Genomic DNA, 17,534 nt, shown 5'->3' on the forward strand with positions numbered 1-17,534 from the left:
TCTTCAGGGAGGGGAGGTGAATGTGCTCAGTGTATGCAGCTGCTGCCTCTGGTACAGTATCCATAAAAGTGAGCTGTCATGCTGTGGCCCCGCAATAAAAGGTAAAGGGACCCCTGACCATTAGGTCCAGTCGTGACCGACTCTGGGGTTGTGGCGCTCATCTTGCTTTATTGGCCGAGGGAGCCAGTGTACAGCTTCCAGGTCATGTGGCCAGCATGACGAAGCTGCTTCTGGCGGACCAGAGAAGTGCACGGAAACGCCGTTTACCTTCCCGCTGGAGCGGTACCTATTTATCTACTTGCACTTTGATGTGCTTTCGAACTGCTAGGTTGGCAGAAGCAAGGACCGAACAATGGGAGCTCACCCCATCACGGGGATTCGAACCGCCAACCTTCTGATCGGCAAGTCCTAGGTTCTGTGGTTTAACCCACAGGGCCACCCGCGTCCCTTTGTGGCCCCACAATAGCACTTTGCAAACCTGTTTTTCTTGGTTGTTTCAGATTTGCAGTAGCCTGAGGAAGTCTTTGTACTTTAAGGGTGATCACCCCTTTTCATTAATCTGCTGAATCATAGGAAAACTTGTTTATTTGGAACACACAGGATTGGCAATAGGGATCTCTTCTTTTGCTCAGCTCCTGCTTGTAGGTTTACCATTGGGGTATCTGGGGTGCCACTGTGAGAACAGGACGCTTGACTGGATGGGCTGCCTTTGGCCTGATCCAGCAGCCTCTACTGATGTCCATATGCTATTAAAATGAGAGGTAGTGGAAAGTGATGTCTGTGCACACAGGCATTTGGAGAAATTCTTGGTAAAACGCTAGTGAATTGCCACAAGGTCTTTAAATAAATCACAAACTGATGTTGAAATGTGGAGACTCAAACTTCAGATTAGGAAAAAATGAGAAACTGAAATTGACTGATTTCAACTTCCCTAGCTGTGAAGGGAGGTGGCGGTGATGACAAGATGTTCCAGGACAGCCCTCTTTGGAAACACAGAGAGTTCCAAAGTTTTTCTCCCATATCTATTCCATAGACAGCAGCATTGCTCTCAGAAACGGAGGCAGAAACAGCAGGCCTAATGTTTTGTGGACCTCGTGATAAAAATCTGTCTCCCATGCTATTTCTGGAGAATCTGTTCTCGGCACAGAGTGTCCTGCCAGGATGTTCTTGAGAAAGACACTTGTCATTTCACAAACAGAATGCTCTCCCCCCAGCAACCCCCGCTATTCCCAAAGAGTAGCAAATTCTCAGACTAAAAGACAATGCGTTGCGTGTGTCTGATGTTAGCAACACTCAGTTTTTGAGCCAGTGAAATGTTAATGACCTTGCTAACTTTGGGAAGGGGTTGTAGATCAGTGGTGGAGCACTTACTCGCTTTGCATGTAGAAGGTTCCAGCTTCAATCCCAATGGCATCTCCATGTAGGGCTAGGAAAGGCTCCTGCATGAAACCCTGGAGAGCTGTTGCCAGTCAGTGTAGACAATACTGAGCAGAAGACAGTTTCATAGGTTCCTATTTATCCCAGACCTTTCTCCAGGTCTTTGTCAGCTGGAATCTTAATTTATCTATTTTGGGGGAGGGCCTTGGTTCAGCAGAAGGATCCCTGCACACAGGCTCATAGACTAAAAGACACTACACACAGAAAAGGGATGGGGAGGGATGAGGATAAAGATAAACCCAGGAACTAATTTGGTGCTTTTTTCCTGTAGCAGTAGCAATGGAAGAGTCAGAAGTCCTAGTTGTGGGGGAGTGGGGCAAATCAGTAACGTTTGCCCAGGATAGATCTTTGAGGAAGCCCATCACTTGCCAATGGACTGCAGATTGCTAGAGAATCATAGAATTGTAGAGTTAGAAGCCACTCCAAGGTTATCTAGCTGAACTTTCTACAACACAGGAATCACAGCTAAAGGGACCGAGTCCTAGTATTGATTAAGGCAAAGGCTAGTAGTTACTGCCTAGAAGCTGCATTTTCCTCCTGATTTTTTTTGGGCCACTGAGAGCCACAGAAACAGTGCCCTGCCCCCAGCTGTCAGTGACACTTCATCTGAATTCTTGCCCACATCGCTTGACCCTCTACTGGGACAGAACATTTCTGCAGTCAACACCACCTTACATGCTCTGAAAGCATTCCAATAGTTATGACAGGAGAGGGACTAATTTAAGCTTTAATTATGCAAATGCGTCTTGACGGGAATCTCAGCAGAGGTGATTTTCTTCTTTGCACCTTCCCCTCTCTCCTTCCTCACTGCGGTGGCTGCCCCACTCTGCATCTCAAAATAACATCTGCCAGAACTAATTTGATGGATTCTGTATGCCAAACACACACCTGGAAGTTAGAAGACACCTGCAGGTTCTGTCTCGTGATGACTTACACCCTGCCACCTTCTCTGCTGTGTTGAGGGGTGGCCATTGCAATGTGGGAATGTGAGGGTTTGGGTGTGCACAGATTCATTAGTCAATGGTTGGCAATGTGGAGATAATGCATAACATGCTGCTTATAAGTTCATAATTTTATTTATTTATTTCATTTTTATCCCACCTTTTTCTGAGACATTTGGGTCTGAAGATTGGGGAAATATTGCTTAGCAAAAAGTAGAACAGCGGAATGTCATCCTAGAGTGAATGTTTTAAATAATTTCTTTTATGTAATTGGCAGATGGAAAATTGGAAGACCTCTCTCTCTCTCCCCCCGCTCTCACACACACTCAGTCACTCTATCTCTTTTTTATCTTCTTCCTTTTCTCTCTTTTCTTATGTTTTCCTGGGTGTCCTTTGCTCTGGGCCATTATTGGAATCCAAGGATTACACACACATGAAGATGATAGCTGGTTGGTGAAAAACTCTGTGTGAGAGGCAGGGAAGGGAAGATCTCCCAAGGTGAGAGACTGGGAGAAGAAAGGGAAGGTCTCAGGTGAGCGCTGGGAGGGTCCACTTCTTTCTTTGTGAGACAAGGGTTAAGAGCTACCTTTGAGAGAGGACTCTGCATTTCCTTTCCTCCCCCCCCTTTTGTTTCTATTTAGATTAGTTTATTTCTTTGTATTATGTTATGAAAAAGCTTTAACAAAACCAAATGGGGAAAGAAACCTCACAGGACATTTTTTTTGCTTTCTTGTGATGAGGACATTTGGTTCCCCAACACCCAGAAGATGTCTCTCCCAGTGGGAGGGTGCCGGACTGGTGGTGGGAGGCAGGCCAGGAAGACATCACATTTTCTCTTGTCACATCCTCCTCTCCCTTGAGGCAGGTGTCGCAAAAGCCAGCCGGTTGCATCTCTCCTCACTTCCCACCACAACCATATTAAGCAACAGGCTGCAGAAAGTAACAAGTAGAGGCGGGGGTGGGGTGGGTGGGAGGAAGTTCAAGTCAGTCTGCATTTAAATGTGACCTTACCCTGATTTTCAGGTTCTGAAACAATGCAGAAACCAGAAACACAGCCATCCTTCAAAATCCCACAGGCTTCTCTGAAATTTGCAACTTTCTCCAGCCGAAATATGCTTACAAAAAATAGCATGTGCTATGGAAAAGTGTATACAAAAATGCATACATTAGTGAAAATAACACTAAAAAATGTATTATATTAGGGAAAATTGTTGTGCTAAGATGGGTTTACTTTAGGGAGACTTGCATGTAAAAAGGTGCATAGGAGCAGAAATTCCGACAAATGAATTTTCCTGAGATTTTTTTTTTTTAAATATGCAGATCTGGGAATGTGAAGAATGAAGCTTAAGAATGGCAAAAAGGAGAAACTGAAATGAGCAGATCCACCTATCCCTATGAATAAGGCAAGTGACCTTTAGGTTCATTTTTATTTTATTTTATTCTAATAATGGGGGACGTGGGTGGCACTTTGGGTTAAACCACAGAGCCTAGGACTTGCCGATCAGAAGGTCGGTGGTTCAAATCCCCGCGATGGGGTGAGCTCCCATTGCTCGGTCCCTGCTCCTGCCCACCTAGCAGTATGAAAGCACGTCAAAGTGCAAGTAGATAAATAGGTACCGCTCAGGCGGGAAGGTAAACAGCGTTTCCGTGCGCTGCTCTGGTTCACCAGAAGCGGCTTAGTCATGCTGGCCACATGACCTGGAAGCCCCTCGGCCCATAAAGCAAGATGAGCGCCGCAACCCCAGAGTCGGGGTCATGACTGGACCTAATGGTCAGGGCTCCCTTTACCTTTAATTTTAATAATGTTTAATTGTTTTTGAATTATTGCTTCCCCCAACTGTTTTTACCTGTTTCTGTTTTAGCTGTAAGCCACTTAAGCCCTTGTCAGGGGGGAAAGTTCAAATTTTAGCGGAGATTGCTACATTGCAAGGGGTTGAACTAGATGACCGTAAGGGTCCCTTCCAACTCTACAATTCTATGAGTAGACTAAAAACAGATTAAAACAGGCACCAGATTTCTAAACATCTGGCTTCCCTAAACAAAGACTGATGTTAAGAGGCAGGGACTTCCAAAGTGTAGGTGCTGCCACACCAAGAGATTGAGTACTTATAAATGCAGAATAGGAATTATGTGGCGGCTGTAGTAATACCAGTTCTGATCATTGAAGTGTTTGAGTTGGCGCATCTGGTGTAAGACAAACTCATAGGTAAACCCATGTTGTTAAGGCCTTTATATACTAATAGCAACACCTTGAACTTGTCCCATTAACAAATTGGCAACCAGTGCAAATCTGTGAGCACAGCTGTTGTATGACAAGACCTCATTCCTGTCAGCAATCCTGCTGCAGCATTCTGCACTCGCTGCAGCCTCTGGATCAAGCACAAGGGAAGCCTCACAGAGAGCACAGAAGTCACCAATGCATGAACTACACCTCTAGATGTAAATTTGCTGGTCCTTTTTGATATGCAGTCCTGCCTTTTGCTTGCTGCTTTCAAGGATGACTGACCTGTGGTCACTGAGCAAACGGCTGGCTAGCTGCGTTTGCTTCCTAGTTTGCTGTACACTCCATTTCCTGTGACGGAAAATGGCGAGGTTAGTAATGTGATCCATGTCTTTTGCCTTTATTTCCTTGAGCAGAGAAGTGACAGAGGGGAAAGAGAGGAGCTGGTCTCCCTAGTGAAGCTTGAATAAAGATATTTGGGATGCAGCGTGTGAGAATGAAATGATGCTCAATGCTGGGACACAGAAGCACCAAGGAGATGCTTCTGATGGCTGGTGTGTCATTAAAGACAAAACAGAGGCAAGCCATGAGCAAAGAGGTGATGTCCCATTCTCTTTCTGGAATGGCTCCTGTGCCTTTCAGTTTGAACATAAGAAGACCAAAAGAGGGTCTTCTAGTCCAGCAACCTGTTCTCACAGTGACCAATCAATGCCCATTATGGGGAGCCCACAAGCAGCACTAGAGCAGAAGAGCACTCTCTGCTCCTGTGGTTTCCAGCAACTGGCATTCAGAAGCATTGCTGCCTCCAACTGTGGAGGTATAGCTATTGTGGTTAGTAGCCATCAATAGCCCTCTTTCCCATGAATTTGAATCCCTTTTTAAGAACCTTTTCTGGCTCTACAATGTCCTTTTGGAGGCGAGGCAACCAGAGAGACCCATGTCCAGCATTTGGAGGACAATGCAGAGCTGGGCATTCTCCCGTTGCTCTCTGGACCTCCTTCCTCTCACTGAGGTGTCATTTCGGAAGATTCCTGCTTGCATGGGTGGCAGAGGTGTGATTTGCCATGCCCCCTAAATCTCCTGGTGCTGACTGCCTCCTGCTCATTAGGGCTTTCGGGTGTGGAGAGGGAAGAGCTGGAGGCCTCTTGATCAGAGCTGGGGATTCAAAGTGGTTCATGAGTGGAGTCGGATTTCTAATTATCCCTCTTTAATGAGCACCCAGCCTGCTTCAAGGGGCTCCTTTGGGGCTAAGCACAGATCCAGGCAGCTTTAATTACCTCTTTCCTCCTTCCATCTGCATTAATCCCCATCTCCATCTCCCACCCAGCTCCTGCCTGACTTTTTTCTTTTCATGTTTGGTGTGTGTGTGTGTGGTTATTATTATCAGGAATGGAATCATTTCCTCTCATATTTATAATTTGCATTCTGATCACATCTTGGGGAAAGTTAAGAAAGCAGAAGTGTAAATGAGAAACCTGCGTTGGTTGCGGATTTATTTTCTCAACGTGGGAGATGGTTTGCTGTGAAAAGCTTCAGGTCCTTGAGACTTAATTCAATTTGGGGATGAACCTCTTTCCTTTACTGAGGGCTCTTCCACAGCCCTGAAGATTGCTATATGTGGTGAAGTGGATAGAATGTCAGACTAGGACCTGGGAGACCAGGGTTCAAATCCCTGCTCAGCCATGGAGCTCATTGGGTGACCTTGGGCCAGTCACTGACTCAAAGGGCTGTTGTGGGATTAATTGAGGAGAGGGAGAACCATGTATGCCATCTTCAGATCCTTGGAGGAAAAGGCGGGTTATAAATGCAACCAATAAATAAATGAATAAAAATCCCTCGGAACGAGGGCAGTCTCCCGAATAGAAAGATTTGTCTCTCCCTCTCTCATAATACTATCCACAAGGCAGCAATACTTCTAAGTACCAGTTGCTGGGAATCACAGAAAGGGAGAGAGCTCTTGCATTTGGGTGCTGCTTGCATATTTCCTGTAGGGGCATCCAGCAGGCTCTTCTTATGTGAATTATCTCAGGTGAATTTCCTTTCAACAATGCTGCCAGGGAATCCAAAGGCAGCTTCTTCTGTGTTCAATATACATGAAGTAAAACCAGGAGGTGGTCAAGCCGGGGGGGGGGGGAGTGTTTGTGGTTGCTTTTGTAGGCTCGCTAACCAGAGTTGCTTTCGTTCCGCATTAGAGCATGCTTGATCAAATTTTAGATGATGCTCACCACAGCAGCACTCTCCTCAATGGGGAATCCCATCTGCAGAACCATCTGGGCTCTCACTACCCTAACATAAGAGAGCAAGCTGACCATGGAGTAGGGATGACTTCTGTTTCTCTCGGTTTTTCTTTTTTCTTTTCTAGTCGTTAGGTTCATCTTGCTGCATTTCCTCATTAGTTTGTGATTTTTATTTTTTTGAAAAGCGATAAGTGCAGTTTGTGTGAATCAGATTGGAATAAAGAGTTAGTTTCTGAAGTTCAAAGGCTTTATTCATGCAACACTTATTTATAGGATGAGTGGAGATGAGAGAGAAAATAGCAGACATCTTTTCTGGAGAGAAGATAAACAGAATGACTTGGCTTTTAGGGGTGGAGTTAACTTAGACAGAGAAGCTACAAGCTGGGGGTGGCTTGGTAATTAGACAAAGTGTCTTTGTGTAGTTTAAAGTAACACATGCATTAAGTTTGTAAAGAGAAGGAAATGTATTTGCTTTTCTCCAATAATTAAGATCGTAAGAACTTTGAAACTCCTTACCTATTGACATTAGGCAGATGATATCATTTTAGATGCCTAAAGTATTCTGCTGGATTCAGCCAAAGGGGGCCCATCTAATCCAGCATCCTGTTCTCACAGTGGCCAAGCAGATGCCTGTGCCAGCAGGATCGAAGCACAAGAGCACCTTCCACTCCTGTGGTTTCCAGCAACTGGCATTCAGCAGCATTGCTGCCTCTGAGCATGGAGGAAGAACAGAGCCATTGTGGCTGGTTACAATTCTCCTCCATGCATTTGTCCAATCCTTTTTAAAAGTCATTCAAGTAGTATAGCACTAGAACTAAGAGAAGGAGGAAAAAATATCTCTAACCACTTTCCCCATCAGCTATCCACTTGCTTAGCATTGTCTACACTGACTGGCAGCAGCTCTCCAGGGTTTCAGATAGGGAGTCTCTCCCAGCTGTACTTGGAGATGCCACTGGGGATTGAACTTGAGACCTTTTGCATGCAAAGCAGATGCTCTGCCACTGAGCTGTGGTCCTCCACTTAAAAATAAAGTAAGACCCTAGTCCTCATGGTTCTGAATAAATAGGAAGCTGGGGTCTTCTGCATGCAAAGCAGATGCTCTCTCACTATGCTGTGGCCCTTCTCAAATAAAGTCCTTGCCTCAAATAGTTCCCCCCCTCCTGCACTACACCTTCTGATCTCATCTACCTAGCCAGCACTCAGCACTATCCTTGACTGAGCTGAATCTTCCCTAGAAAAGACGTTCCTCACATTGCTGACCAAAAACGCCTTGCTGTTTTCTCACCAAGACCATTTCCCTAAGACGAATGTGACCCCCATTCTTCCTCTCAAAATGAGAGTGAGATTGTGCTGCTCCTGGGCTCTGAGCGGCCTTCGCAGCTGCCTCCAGAAGATCAGCAGTGAGGAAAGTGATAATTAGTTCAGTAATAGGTCTGCCAGCAAATTCAGGCATCACTGAGGAATTCGTGTGGCACGAAGCACATCAAAACACATACCCTGCCCCCCTCTCCCTTGCAGAGGAATAAGCTTGCGCACACCAGATGTTGCTGGACATCATTAAAAGAGCCCTGAAGCTGGATCAGGCCAATGGCCGATCTAGTCCAGCACCCAATTCTCACAGTGGCCAACTAGATGTCCCAGTGGGAAACCTTCAAGCAGGACTTGAGTGCAATAGCCACTCACCCCACTTTTGATTCTCAGCAACCAGCGTTCAGTGCCAGATTTCCCCTGGGCATGGAGGTTCTTCTCTCAGACTGGACCTCCATATGGGAGAGTCCTGCTGGATTGGACCAAAGATCCATCTTCTGTCCTCAAAGTGGCCACCCAAATGTTCCAACGGTACCATAGGTCCCACAAGCAGGACCCAAGTGCAGCAGCTGCTGGTATTCAGAAGCATTGCTGCTTCCAGCTGTGGAAATTACCTGCAGAAGGGCAACTCAAGGCAGGAAGAATGGAACGATTTCCCTATGAAGAAGGGTTGCAACGTTTGGGCTTTTTAGTTTAGAAAAACGTTATGTAAGAGGTGACATGATAGAAGTTTATAAAATTAGGCATGGCATGGAGAAAGCGGAGAGGGAGAACTTTGTCTCCTTCTCTCGTAACACTAGAACTTGTGGGCATCCAGTGAGGCCAAATGTTGGAAGATTCAGGACAGCTGAAAGAAAGTCCTCCCCATAGTGCATAGTTAAAACTATGGAACTTGCTCCCATCAGAGGCAGTGATGACCACCAACGTGGGTGACTTTAAAAGAAGATTAGACAAATTCATGGAGGAGAGGGCTGTCAATGGCTGTGCTCCACCTCCATGGTCAGAGGCAGTAATACCGCTGAGCACTGGCTGCTGAAAGCCAGAGGAAGGGAGAGTGCGTATGTGCTTGAATCCTGCTGGTGGGTTTCTCAAAAGAGGCTTCTGGTGGGCTACTGTGAGAATAAAATGCTGGACTAGATGAGCCATTGACCTGTTCTGGCAGGCTCTTCTTACGTTCTTAGGTTCTTTGATTTAAAATCACCTAGCAGGAAAATTTTCCCAGTTGCCTTTTGCTCAGCCCATGAACATTTGGAAGCAGATCCTCCCCTCCTGGAGGCCCCCCTGCCTTCCCTGGGCAAGGTTTTCTCATCTTATAGAAGCACAGAGAGGTCTGGAGGGTTCTCCTGTATGATGATTTGTGTGTTAGCAAGAACAAACAGCTTATTAATGTCTTCCCTTTTTTTTGTGGGAATCTTTCATCACCGGCCCCCAGAAGAGCCTCTGCTGGGTAGCACCAATTTGATGGCTTTGATTTTGTAATGTGCCATTATGTAATCTGACAGGAGCCTTTTTGCTGTACGGGTGCAGCAGAGGGCCTGAAAGATTGATGCAGGTTATCCTGAGGATTACTTTGGGGCTTGCAGTGGCTCAGGTCTGCTCTTTTTCAATGGTGGAAAGGTTGCTGCTAGGATGCATCATTCCAGACACATTGCACTAATGCTGCCCCAGTTGCCCCAGATGCCAGTGCCTTTGTGAGCTCAGTCCAAAGTGTCAGACTTTTCTACAGGGCAACACAGTGTCTGTTTTGCATTTCATAGTGTTGGAAATGACCCTATTGGTAATCTAGTCCAACCTCCTGCAATGCAGAAATCACAGTGCAGGTATCCCTGACAAATGGCAATCCAACCTCTATTTAAAAATCTCCAACCTTCCTAATGTTTAGTTGGAATGTCCTTTCTTATAATTTGAATCCATTGGTTCAGGTCCTATCCTCTAAATGAATGGATTCAAATTTGTAAGGAATCATTCATTCACTGTGGCAACACTTGCACTTTGGAACTCTCCACCTAGTGATATTAGGCAGGCGCTGTCATTAAACCTAAGAACGTGCCCAAAAGTGGGACCCGAGTGCATTAGCAACTCTGCCTATCTGTGATTCCCAGCGGGCAGTATCCACAGGTATACTATCTATGACAGGGGTGGTGTAACATCGGACAAACATGGCCGCTGGATCATCCCTAAAGGGGGAATCTAGTCCAGCATATTGTTTTCAGGATGGTCAACCTGAGCTTCTGCTCTCACAGTGGACCTCCATATGGAGAGCTCTGCTGTTTTGTACCATAAACCCATCTTGCCCAGCATCCAGTTCTCACAATGGCCAGCCAGCTGTCCCAACGGGAAACCCCAAAGTGGGGTCTGAATGCAGCAGCAACTCTTCCCACATCTGATTCTCGACAACTGGCCACATGGGCTCTAACAGGGGAGGTAGAAAACAGCCATCAGTGTTGGTAGCCACTGCTTTGATGCTTCAAAAGCCACCCAGAGAAAAATGTGATTGGTATCCATGCAGCAAGCAATCAATGTGTAAAACCTACAAGGAGATTCTGGCAGGCGCCACTGAGAGGCAGCACTGCCTGTTTGTTGCGGTTTGTCATTGAGGAGCAGAACACAATGTGGAGGTAAGGACTGTTGCAGCAGAGAAGATGTAATGGGAGGGGGGTGTAGAATGCAGGAGGTTTGCCCTTGGCATTCGCTTGCTCCTGGCAGATTGCAAAGAATCCAACAGTTTAAGGACCCAGCTCAATGTATATATATTTAAAAAAAGACTTCACAGAAACGTAGTAATTTATTTTAGTTGGCATCCTTGAATTTAAAAATAGACAAGGACACCAGAGAAAGTCATGACAAAGTCAAAGGAACATCCTCTTGCAAGGAGAGATGTGCTCTAAAGCGTATGTGCTTCAATCATAGAAACACAGGATTGTATAATTAGTTGGAAGAGATCTTGGGGGTCATCTAGTCCAACCCCCTGCAATGATGAATCACAGCTAAAGAATCCTTGACAAATGACCATCCAACCTCTGCTTAAAAACCTCCAATGAAGGAGAGTCTACCACCCTCCGAGGGAGTCCGTTCTTCTTACCGTCAGCTCTTACCATCAGAAAGTTATTCCTAGCTGGAATCTCCTTTCTTGTCATTTGAATCCATTGGTTAGGATGCAAACCTCTGAAGCAGCAGAAAACAAGCTTGCTCCATCTTCCATGTGATGGAAGATGGCCTTCAGATATCATCAGAAGATGGCTCTCATATCACCTCGGTCTCCTCTTCTGCAAGCTAAATGTATCCAACTCCCTCAACCATTATTCATAACTTAGTTTCTAGACCCTTTATCATCTTGGTTGCCCTCCTCAGTCCACGTTCTAGCTTGCCCAGGAAGTTTTGGAACAAGGCCCAGGGGCCAACATAGCTCTCTGGCTCTCTGCCTGACCCTCAAACCCTCCCTAGGCCATGTTCCTCCTTGAGTTTCTTTGAACCGTGATGGTGCCTCTTGCTTAACCTGGGTGAAGGATGGAGAGATGTGTAGTGTGTGTGTAGAAACCTCTGGATTTTGCACGACTTTGAGATACAACCTACCATACATGTATTGCTCTGCTTTCTTTTGCCGCTAGCCCCACCCACAACTGGTATGTGGACCCTGGAGGTTGTCAGATATCAGGAGAATATTAATTAAAATATTGGCCATGCTGTACCTCCCTAGTTGCTTCTAAATGCCAGTTGCTGGAAATTTCAAGAGAGCAGAGTTTCTGGGGCACTCATATCCTGCTTCTGGGCTTCCCAGAAGAGGCATCTGGTTGGCCACTGTAAGAACAGAACGCTGGATTAAGTGGGTCCCCTTTGGCCTCATCTAGCAGCCAGGCTCTCCTTATATTCCAGCTCCACTGCCAGAGGCAGTATGACTCTGAATACTAGTAGCTGCAAATAAAAAATGAGGGAGAGTGTTGCTGCTGTGATGCTCAGGTCCCGCTTGCAGGCTTCCCATGGGGGCAACCGGTCGGCCACCAGGGGTGCCATCTTGCCCTCAGGGTTGTGGGTGACTGCCACCGCACGCGGATGTGCAACATCACACACACACCTGCACGTAGTGTGTGTGACGTCATATAGCCAGCAGCCAGCAAGGCCCCCTTTTCCACTCAGACTCAGTCACCTGAGCCCCACCACCCAGAAAAAGATGCCTCGCTGGCTGGCTGCGGAGGACAGAGCTGAACTGCTTCTGTCCTTGCCGGCTTTTTATTGACTTTTTGGATGCCCGGCCCCCACAATTATATTATTGTGGGTGCCCAAGCACCTTCAGCCCCTGGAGTTGGCTTCTAGGTCAGCCACTTTGAGAAAAGGATGCTAGAACAGTTGGACCTCTGGCCGGATCCAGCAGTACTCGTCTTATGTTTTAAGTGCCAATAACATTTTCCCCTATGCCTGAGCCACCCTCTTGCCTGTGCTTCCAAATGCTCGGCCTCATGGAACTCATCTGCGGCGGATGTTTTGAGCCCCATCCCATCCATGGAGCCGTTAACTCAATTTAAAGAATCATAATGCAGTTTGTGACCAGAAAGAGACGGCTATTTGCAGAGGACAAATAACGGGCAGCTGGGAGTACCTTGCTCCAGAATCCAATACCTAGATGCATGATAGGTATCGGGCCTTAATAGCTGCAAAAGCAAAGCTTTTTTTTTATTTTTATTCACAGACATTTCCTTGCCAACATTCTTAGTAAATCTCTGAAGAGCTTTTCTCTCACTGCTGACATAAAGCACCAGGAGGGCATTGCAAGATTAACAGCTCTGGTGTCCGTGGCAATGGCGCCCAATGGGGTGCTTGGGAAGGTCTCTCGGAGAGAGATGCCCTCCTAATAACCTGCGTTGCTGCAGCGCAGTTGCCCCATGGGGATCACCAACATACACGGCCACAGGGGACTCTCTCTCTCTCTCTCTCTCTGTGTGTGTCTGTCTCTCTCTCTCTTTCTCCCACTTATTTTTCTTTATATAGAAATCTGAACATATATATATGTATATATAATCATAAAATTGTAGAGCTGGAAGGGGTCACAAGTGTCTCCTCCCGTCTCCCACCTGCTTTTCTGCCATCATTTACCCCTGCCATTGAGATCAATGTGCTTCAATTTCTCTGCAATTTTTTATTATTATAAAAAAACCACCTTTCTCAGGAGCCAAGGCATTGTGTTGTGGGGGAGGCCTCTTACAACTGCCCTGGCTTAAAATGACACCATGTTCCTGCTGCCTGGGGCACGCCAAACATAGCTTTGTGATCACCAGGCTGCTTTCTCAAACTGCGCCATTGGCATTGATTTCCCTGTTTGGAAAAGGCTTTATTGATCCAGGGCTTTGTTTTGAGCAGCACCCCACACTGAGAAACCTTGGCAGTGGAGCAAGGAGGAGGGTCCACGGGGGTCATACTTTGTGCCGGCTTGCTATCAACAGCACTTCTTTATAGACATATAAAAAACACTTGTAGGGTTTTTCTTTAACCCATCCATTCAATCCGCAGTGTACTGTCTAGCTCTTATAACCAAGCTTTGGAATTTGATCATTTGTAGCTTTGACTCGTGAAAAAAAAAAACCACATTCTCTTTCTGTCTAATGATGCCTGTCATGCTGCTGCCAGCAATAATATGGGATGCAGCCAAGTCCCTGTCATTATTTAATTTTTATCAGGTGCCTGGTTGTCAATTTTATTTGATTTTCTCAAAGCATCCTAGGAGGACACAGGAGAAGAGAGACCACTGTGGCTCAACTCAGCATCCCACCAGAAGAGACTGTGTGAAAAGGGGGAGGGGGGGAGTTCGGTTCTGGTTTTCATCCTGGCCTCTCTGAATTTGCACTTCCCGGAAACAGTACGCAAACTGCAAGGCAACTCTTTTCTTCACAATTCCCTCCAGCAGGGAGGACTTGAACCAATGGATTCAAATGACAAGAAAGCAGATTACAGCTAAACATTAGGGATAACTTTCTGACAGTAAGAGCTGCCTGACAGTGGAATGGACTCCCTTGGACGGTAGTGGACTCTCCTACAATGGAGGTTTTAAAGCAAAGGTTAGATGGCCATCTGTCATGGATGCTTCAACTGAGTTTCCTTCATTTCAGGGGGTTGGGCTAGATGATACTTGGGAATCCCTTCCAACTCTACAAATCCATGATGAATTTTTGTGAGGACTCTTAAATTCTTTTTGCAAACAATGCAGACATTTGGCAATCTGGACTGAAGGCTGGAAAAATGAGAAGCTGAGAAGAATGAAAAATATTGACAGATTCATCTATTTGTTCTCTCCCTACTAGGGGTGATAATTGCTGTACACCCAGAGACTTATTGGGTGTTTCTCTTTCCTGCACATTGTTTACTGACTCCCCTGCGCTGCAAGAGCAGTGTGTTTTGTTTGCAACATGTCTGCACTCAAGAATAGCTCACAAAATTAAACCTTTTAAAAAAATCAATAGCCAATAATCAATTAAGTAACAATAAAAAACAGTCAAGCAATTAAAGCATTAAAACACAGTAACACATAAACTGTCGACTGAGATTTTAAATGGCCTGGAACTGTTTTAATTCCACTAGTAGTGGATGGCACAAAAAAACATGGTATCAGCAGCTATAAGAAAACAGCGGAAAGAAATTAGTAATTACTACCTCCACCCCCTGAATGGAACAGAAGCTGAGGAATTAAGAGGCAATTTATTACTTCTTTACCCAGGAAGCAATAAATGGGACAGAATCAGCAAGGTGGAAGCTTTTAATTAAAAGCACAGGAGCTCTTAACAGCACTTTGCTGCCCCCAACAGCTGAGCCCAGCAATTGCACTTTGATCACACAAAGCCAATCTAAAATACTGTAACAAGAAAGCACTAGATTGCCAATGGCTTTGTCTATACAGAGTTTAGGGTAGTGTAGGCTCCTCAATTGTTTCATGGGCCTTATGTCACCTGCTATCAGTAGCTTCATGTAGCTGCTGTCTGAGGAGCCACCTCCTTCAATTCAGTGTTAAGCTTGGTAGAGGGGGTCCTGTTGGTTGCTCTGCTGCCCTCAGAGATTTGGCAGGTCAGGGAAAAGGGCCTTCTCTTTGGCAGCCCCTAAGCTGTGGAATTTGCTCCCTGTAGAGATGTGCCTGTTACCTTCATTGCATAGCTTTCACCTTGTGCTGGAAGCACACCTCTTTACCCTGCCCTCTGACACCATCTCTCTCCCCCTCCCGCCCCCACCTGATAGTTTAAAAAGAGGATTTGACAAATATGCGGAGGAGAAAGCTATGAAAGCCCAATAGTCCATTATATCTGGTTACAATTAAACACTTTTCTTTTAAAGGACAGGGCAGCAGGAAAGTGCCGTGTTTTTCATGAAAATGTTACTAGTGATGGAAAATTGCATAGGAGGATTTTGCTGGCATCCATCCCATCCTTAGCTGCCTGACATGGAGACCTACATTAATAGAGGTGCCTGGTTTTTTCGCAGACTTGACCTTTCCTACCTCCATTTGCTCCTCCATTATCCCACTTCACATACTGAGTCAAATCTCACTGCAGTTACCTTACACTTTCCTGGCCCTCCAAACTCTCCCTATCCCAGGTTGGGTGATCACAGTAACATCGGAACCTGCATTACACTGGATGAGACCCTTGGTCCATAAAGACTCAGTGTTCAAGAAGTTGATTGTCCCAGCCCTATCTGGAGGGATTGTACCTGGAACCTTCCACTCTAGCACTGTGCTATGACCCTTCCTTTGAAAACAAAGATTCTGGTCCTCATGGTTCTGAATAAAGACTTGATTTAAATAGCAACAAAAGAAACTATGTTATCCTGAGTCAGACCATTGGTCCAGCTAAGTCAGTAGGGCCTACTCTGACTGGCAGTGGCTCTCCAGGGTTTCGGACGCAGCAGATGGTCCACTGCTGAGCTACATCCCCTCCCCTAAACATTAAGATTCTAGTCCTGATGATTCTGAATAGCCTTGATTTAAATAGCAACCTAAGAAGCAGCCTTCTTTTGAATCAGACCCATTGGTCCATCTAGCTCAGAGTTGTCAACACGGACTGGCAGCAGCTCTCCAGGGTTTCAGGCATGGGACGTTCCCAAGCTTACCTGGAGATACCATTGGGAACTGAACCTGGGATTTTCTGCATGCAATCCAGAGGCACAGTCCTTTCCCCCAAAGAAATGGGGAAATAGTGATACGTACAACTTGAAAAAGGTGTTTGACATACAAAACCGAAAGCATCCCAAATGCTGTGCATTCCTGCAACCTCCTAGAAAAGCCCAATAAAAAGGTATAAATAAACAATTTGCCTCTCATGCAAATGCCTGATTTTAATGAATATTTCATAGGCTCGGGGAAGGGGAAAAAAGTCATTGACATTTTGCTGGATTGCTTCAATTAGCACCTAAGACTTGTGCTCCTACCAGCAACATGATTGCTTATCATAATGCTTTATTAAGCCATTGCCAGGGTGCGAATTTACCCAGGCATCACTGCGCGGACCTCCTGCGGCAGCCTTTATTGGATATAAATGACTTAGTAATTGCGATTGATCATTAACAGAGAACAATATTATTTTGAAATTAGGCAGCGGAGAATCTCAGGAAAAGGGCACAGGGCTTGTTCTCCTCGCGTCAGAGTCTTCACAGAAGTGTTTTGTATTCAGAGATGCAACTAATGGATCTCATGGAAGAAAAAGTGTGTTTGGATTGAAGGTATCTGAGGCGATTAGCTCAGTTCTCTTGCATATTTCTGTATTGACGGTTTCTCAGTTTTGCCCCATTTTTGTATACAGTGGTGCCCCGCAAGACGAATGCCTCGCAAGACGAAAAACCCGCTAGACAGTGGTGCCTCGCAAGACGAAAAACCTGCTAGACGAAAGGGTTTTCCGTTTTTTGAGGCGCTTCGCAAGACGAATTTCTTGCTTCGTAAGAAGAAAGCCCATAGGGAAATCTCCGGGGACCTCTTTTAAATGCTGGCGGTGGGGAGCAAAGCCTTCCCCCCCCTCCAGCCTTCAGAAGAGGTCCAGGAAGGCCGGCGGGGGCCGAAAGGCTTTGCTCCCCACCGCCAGCATTTTAAAAGCGGTCCAGGATAGCAGGGAAGCGCTTCCCGCTATCCCGGACGGCTTTTGAAGGCAGGCGGGGGGAGCAAAGACTTTCACCCCCCGCCGGCCTTCAGAAGAGGTCCTGGACCTCTTCTGAAGGCCAGCGGGGGGCAAAAGTCTTTGCTCCCCCCTGCCAGCCTTCCCGGGAGAGCGGAGAAACGCAGCGCTTTCTCCGCTTTCCCGGACGGCTTTTGAAGGCAGGCGGGGGGGGGGAGCAAAGACTTTCGCTACCCGCCGGCCTTCAGAAGAGGTCCTTGACCTCTTCTGAAGGCCGGCGGGGGGCGAAAGTCTTTGCTCCCCCCGCCTG

General features: G+C 46.2%; 1 long non-coding RNA gene across 2 annotated transcripts in view; it reads left to right on the forward strand.

Moving 5' to 3' along the window:
- The first annotated feature begins 470 nt into the window (after positions 1-470).
- Positions 471-17,534, forward strand: part of LOC309333646 — a 222,008-nt gene continuing 204,944 nt past the window's right edge. The window contains exons 1-2 of one of the 2 annotated variants that reach the window (XR_014152635.1): positions 471-2,910; positions 3,699-3,785. This is a non-coding gene — a long non-coding RNA (uncharacterized lncRNA). The remainder of the gene's footprint in view (positions 2,911-3,698; positions 3,786-17,534) is intronic. The other variant, XR_014152636.1, reaches the window with a different exon arrangement.

The sequence above is a fragment of the Podarcis erhardii genome (assembly GCF_964252035.2).
Source record: "Podarcis erhardii genome assembly, chromosome: Z".
NCBI lineage: Eukaryota > Metazoa > Chordata > Lepidosauria > Squamata > Lacertidae > Podarcis > Podarcis erhardii.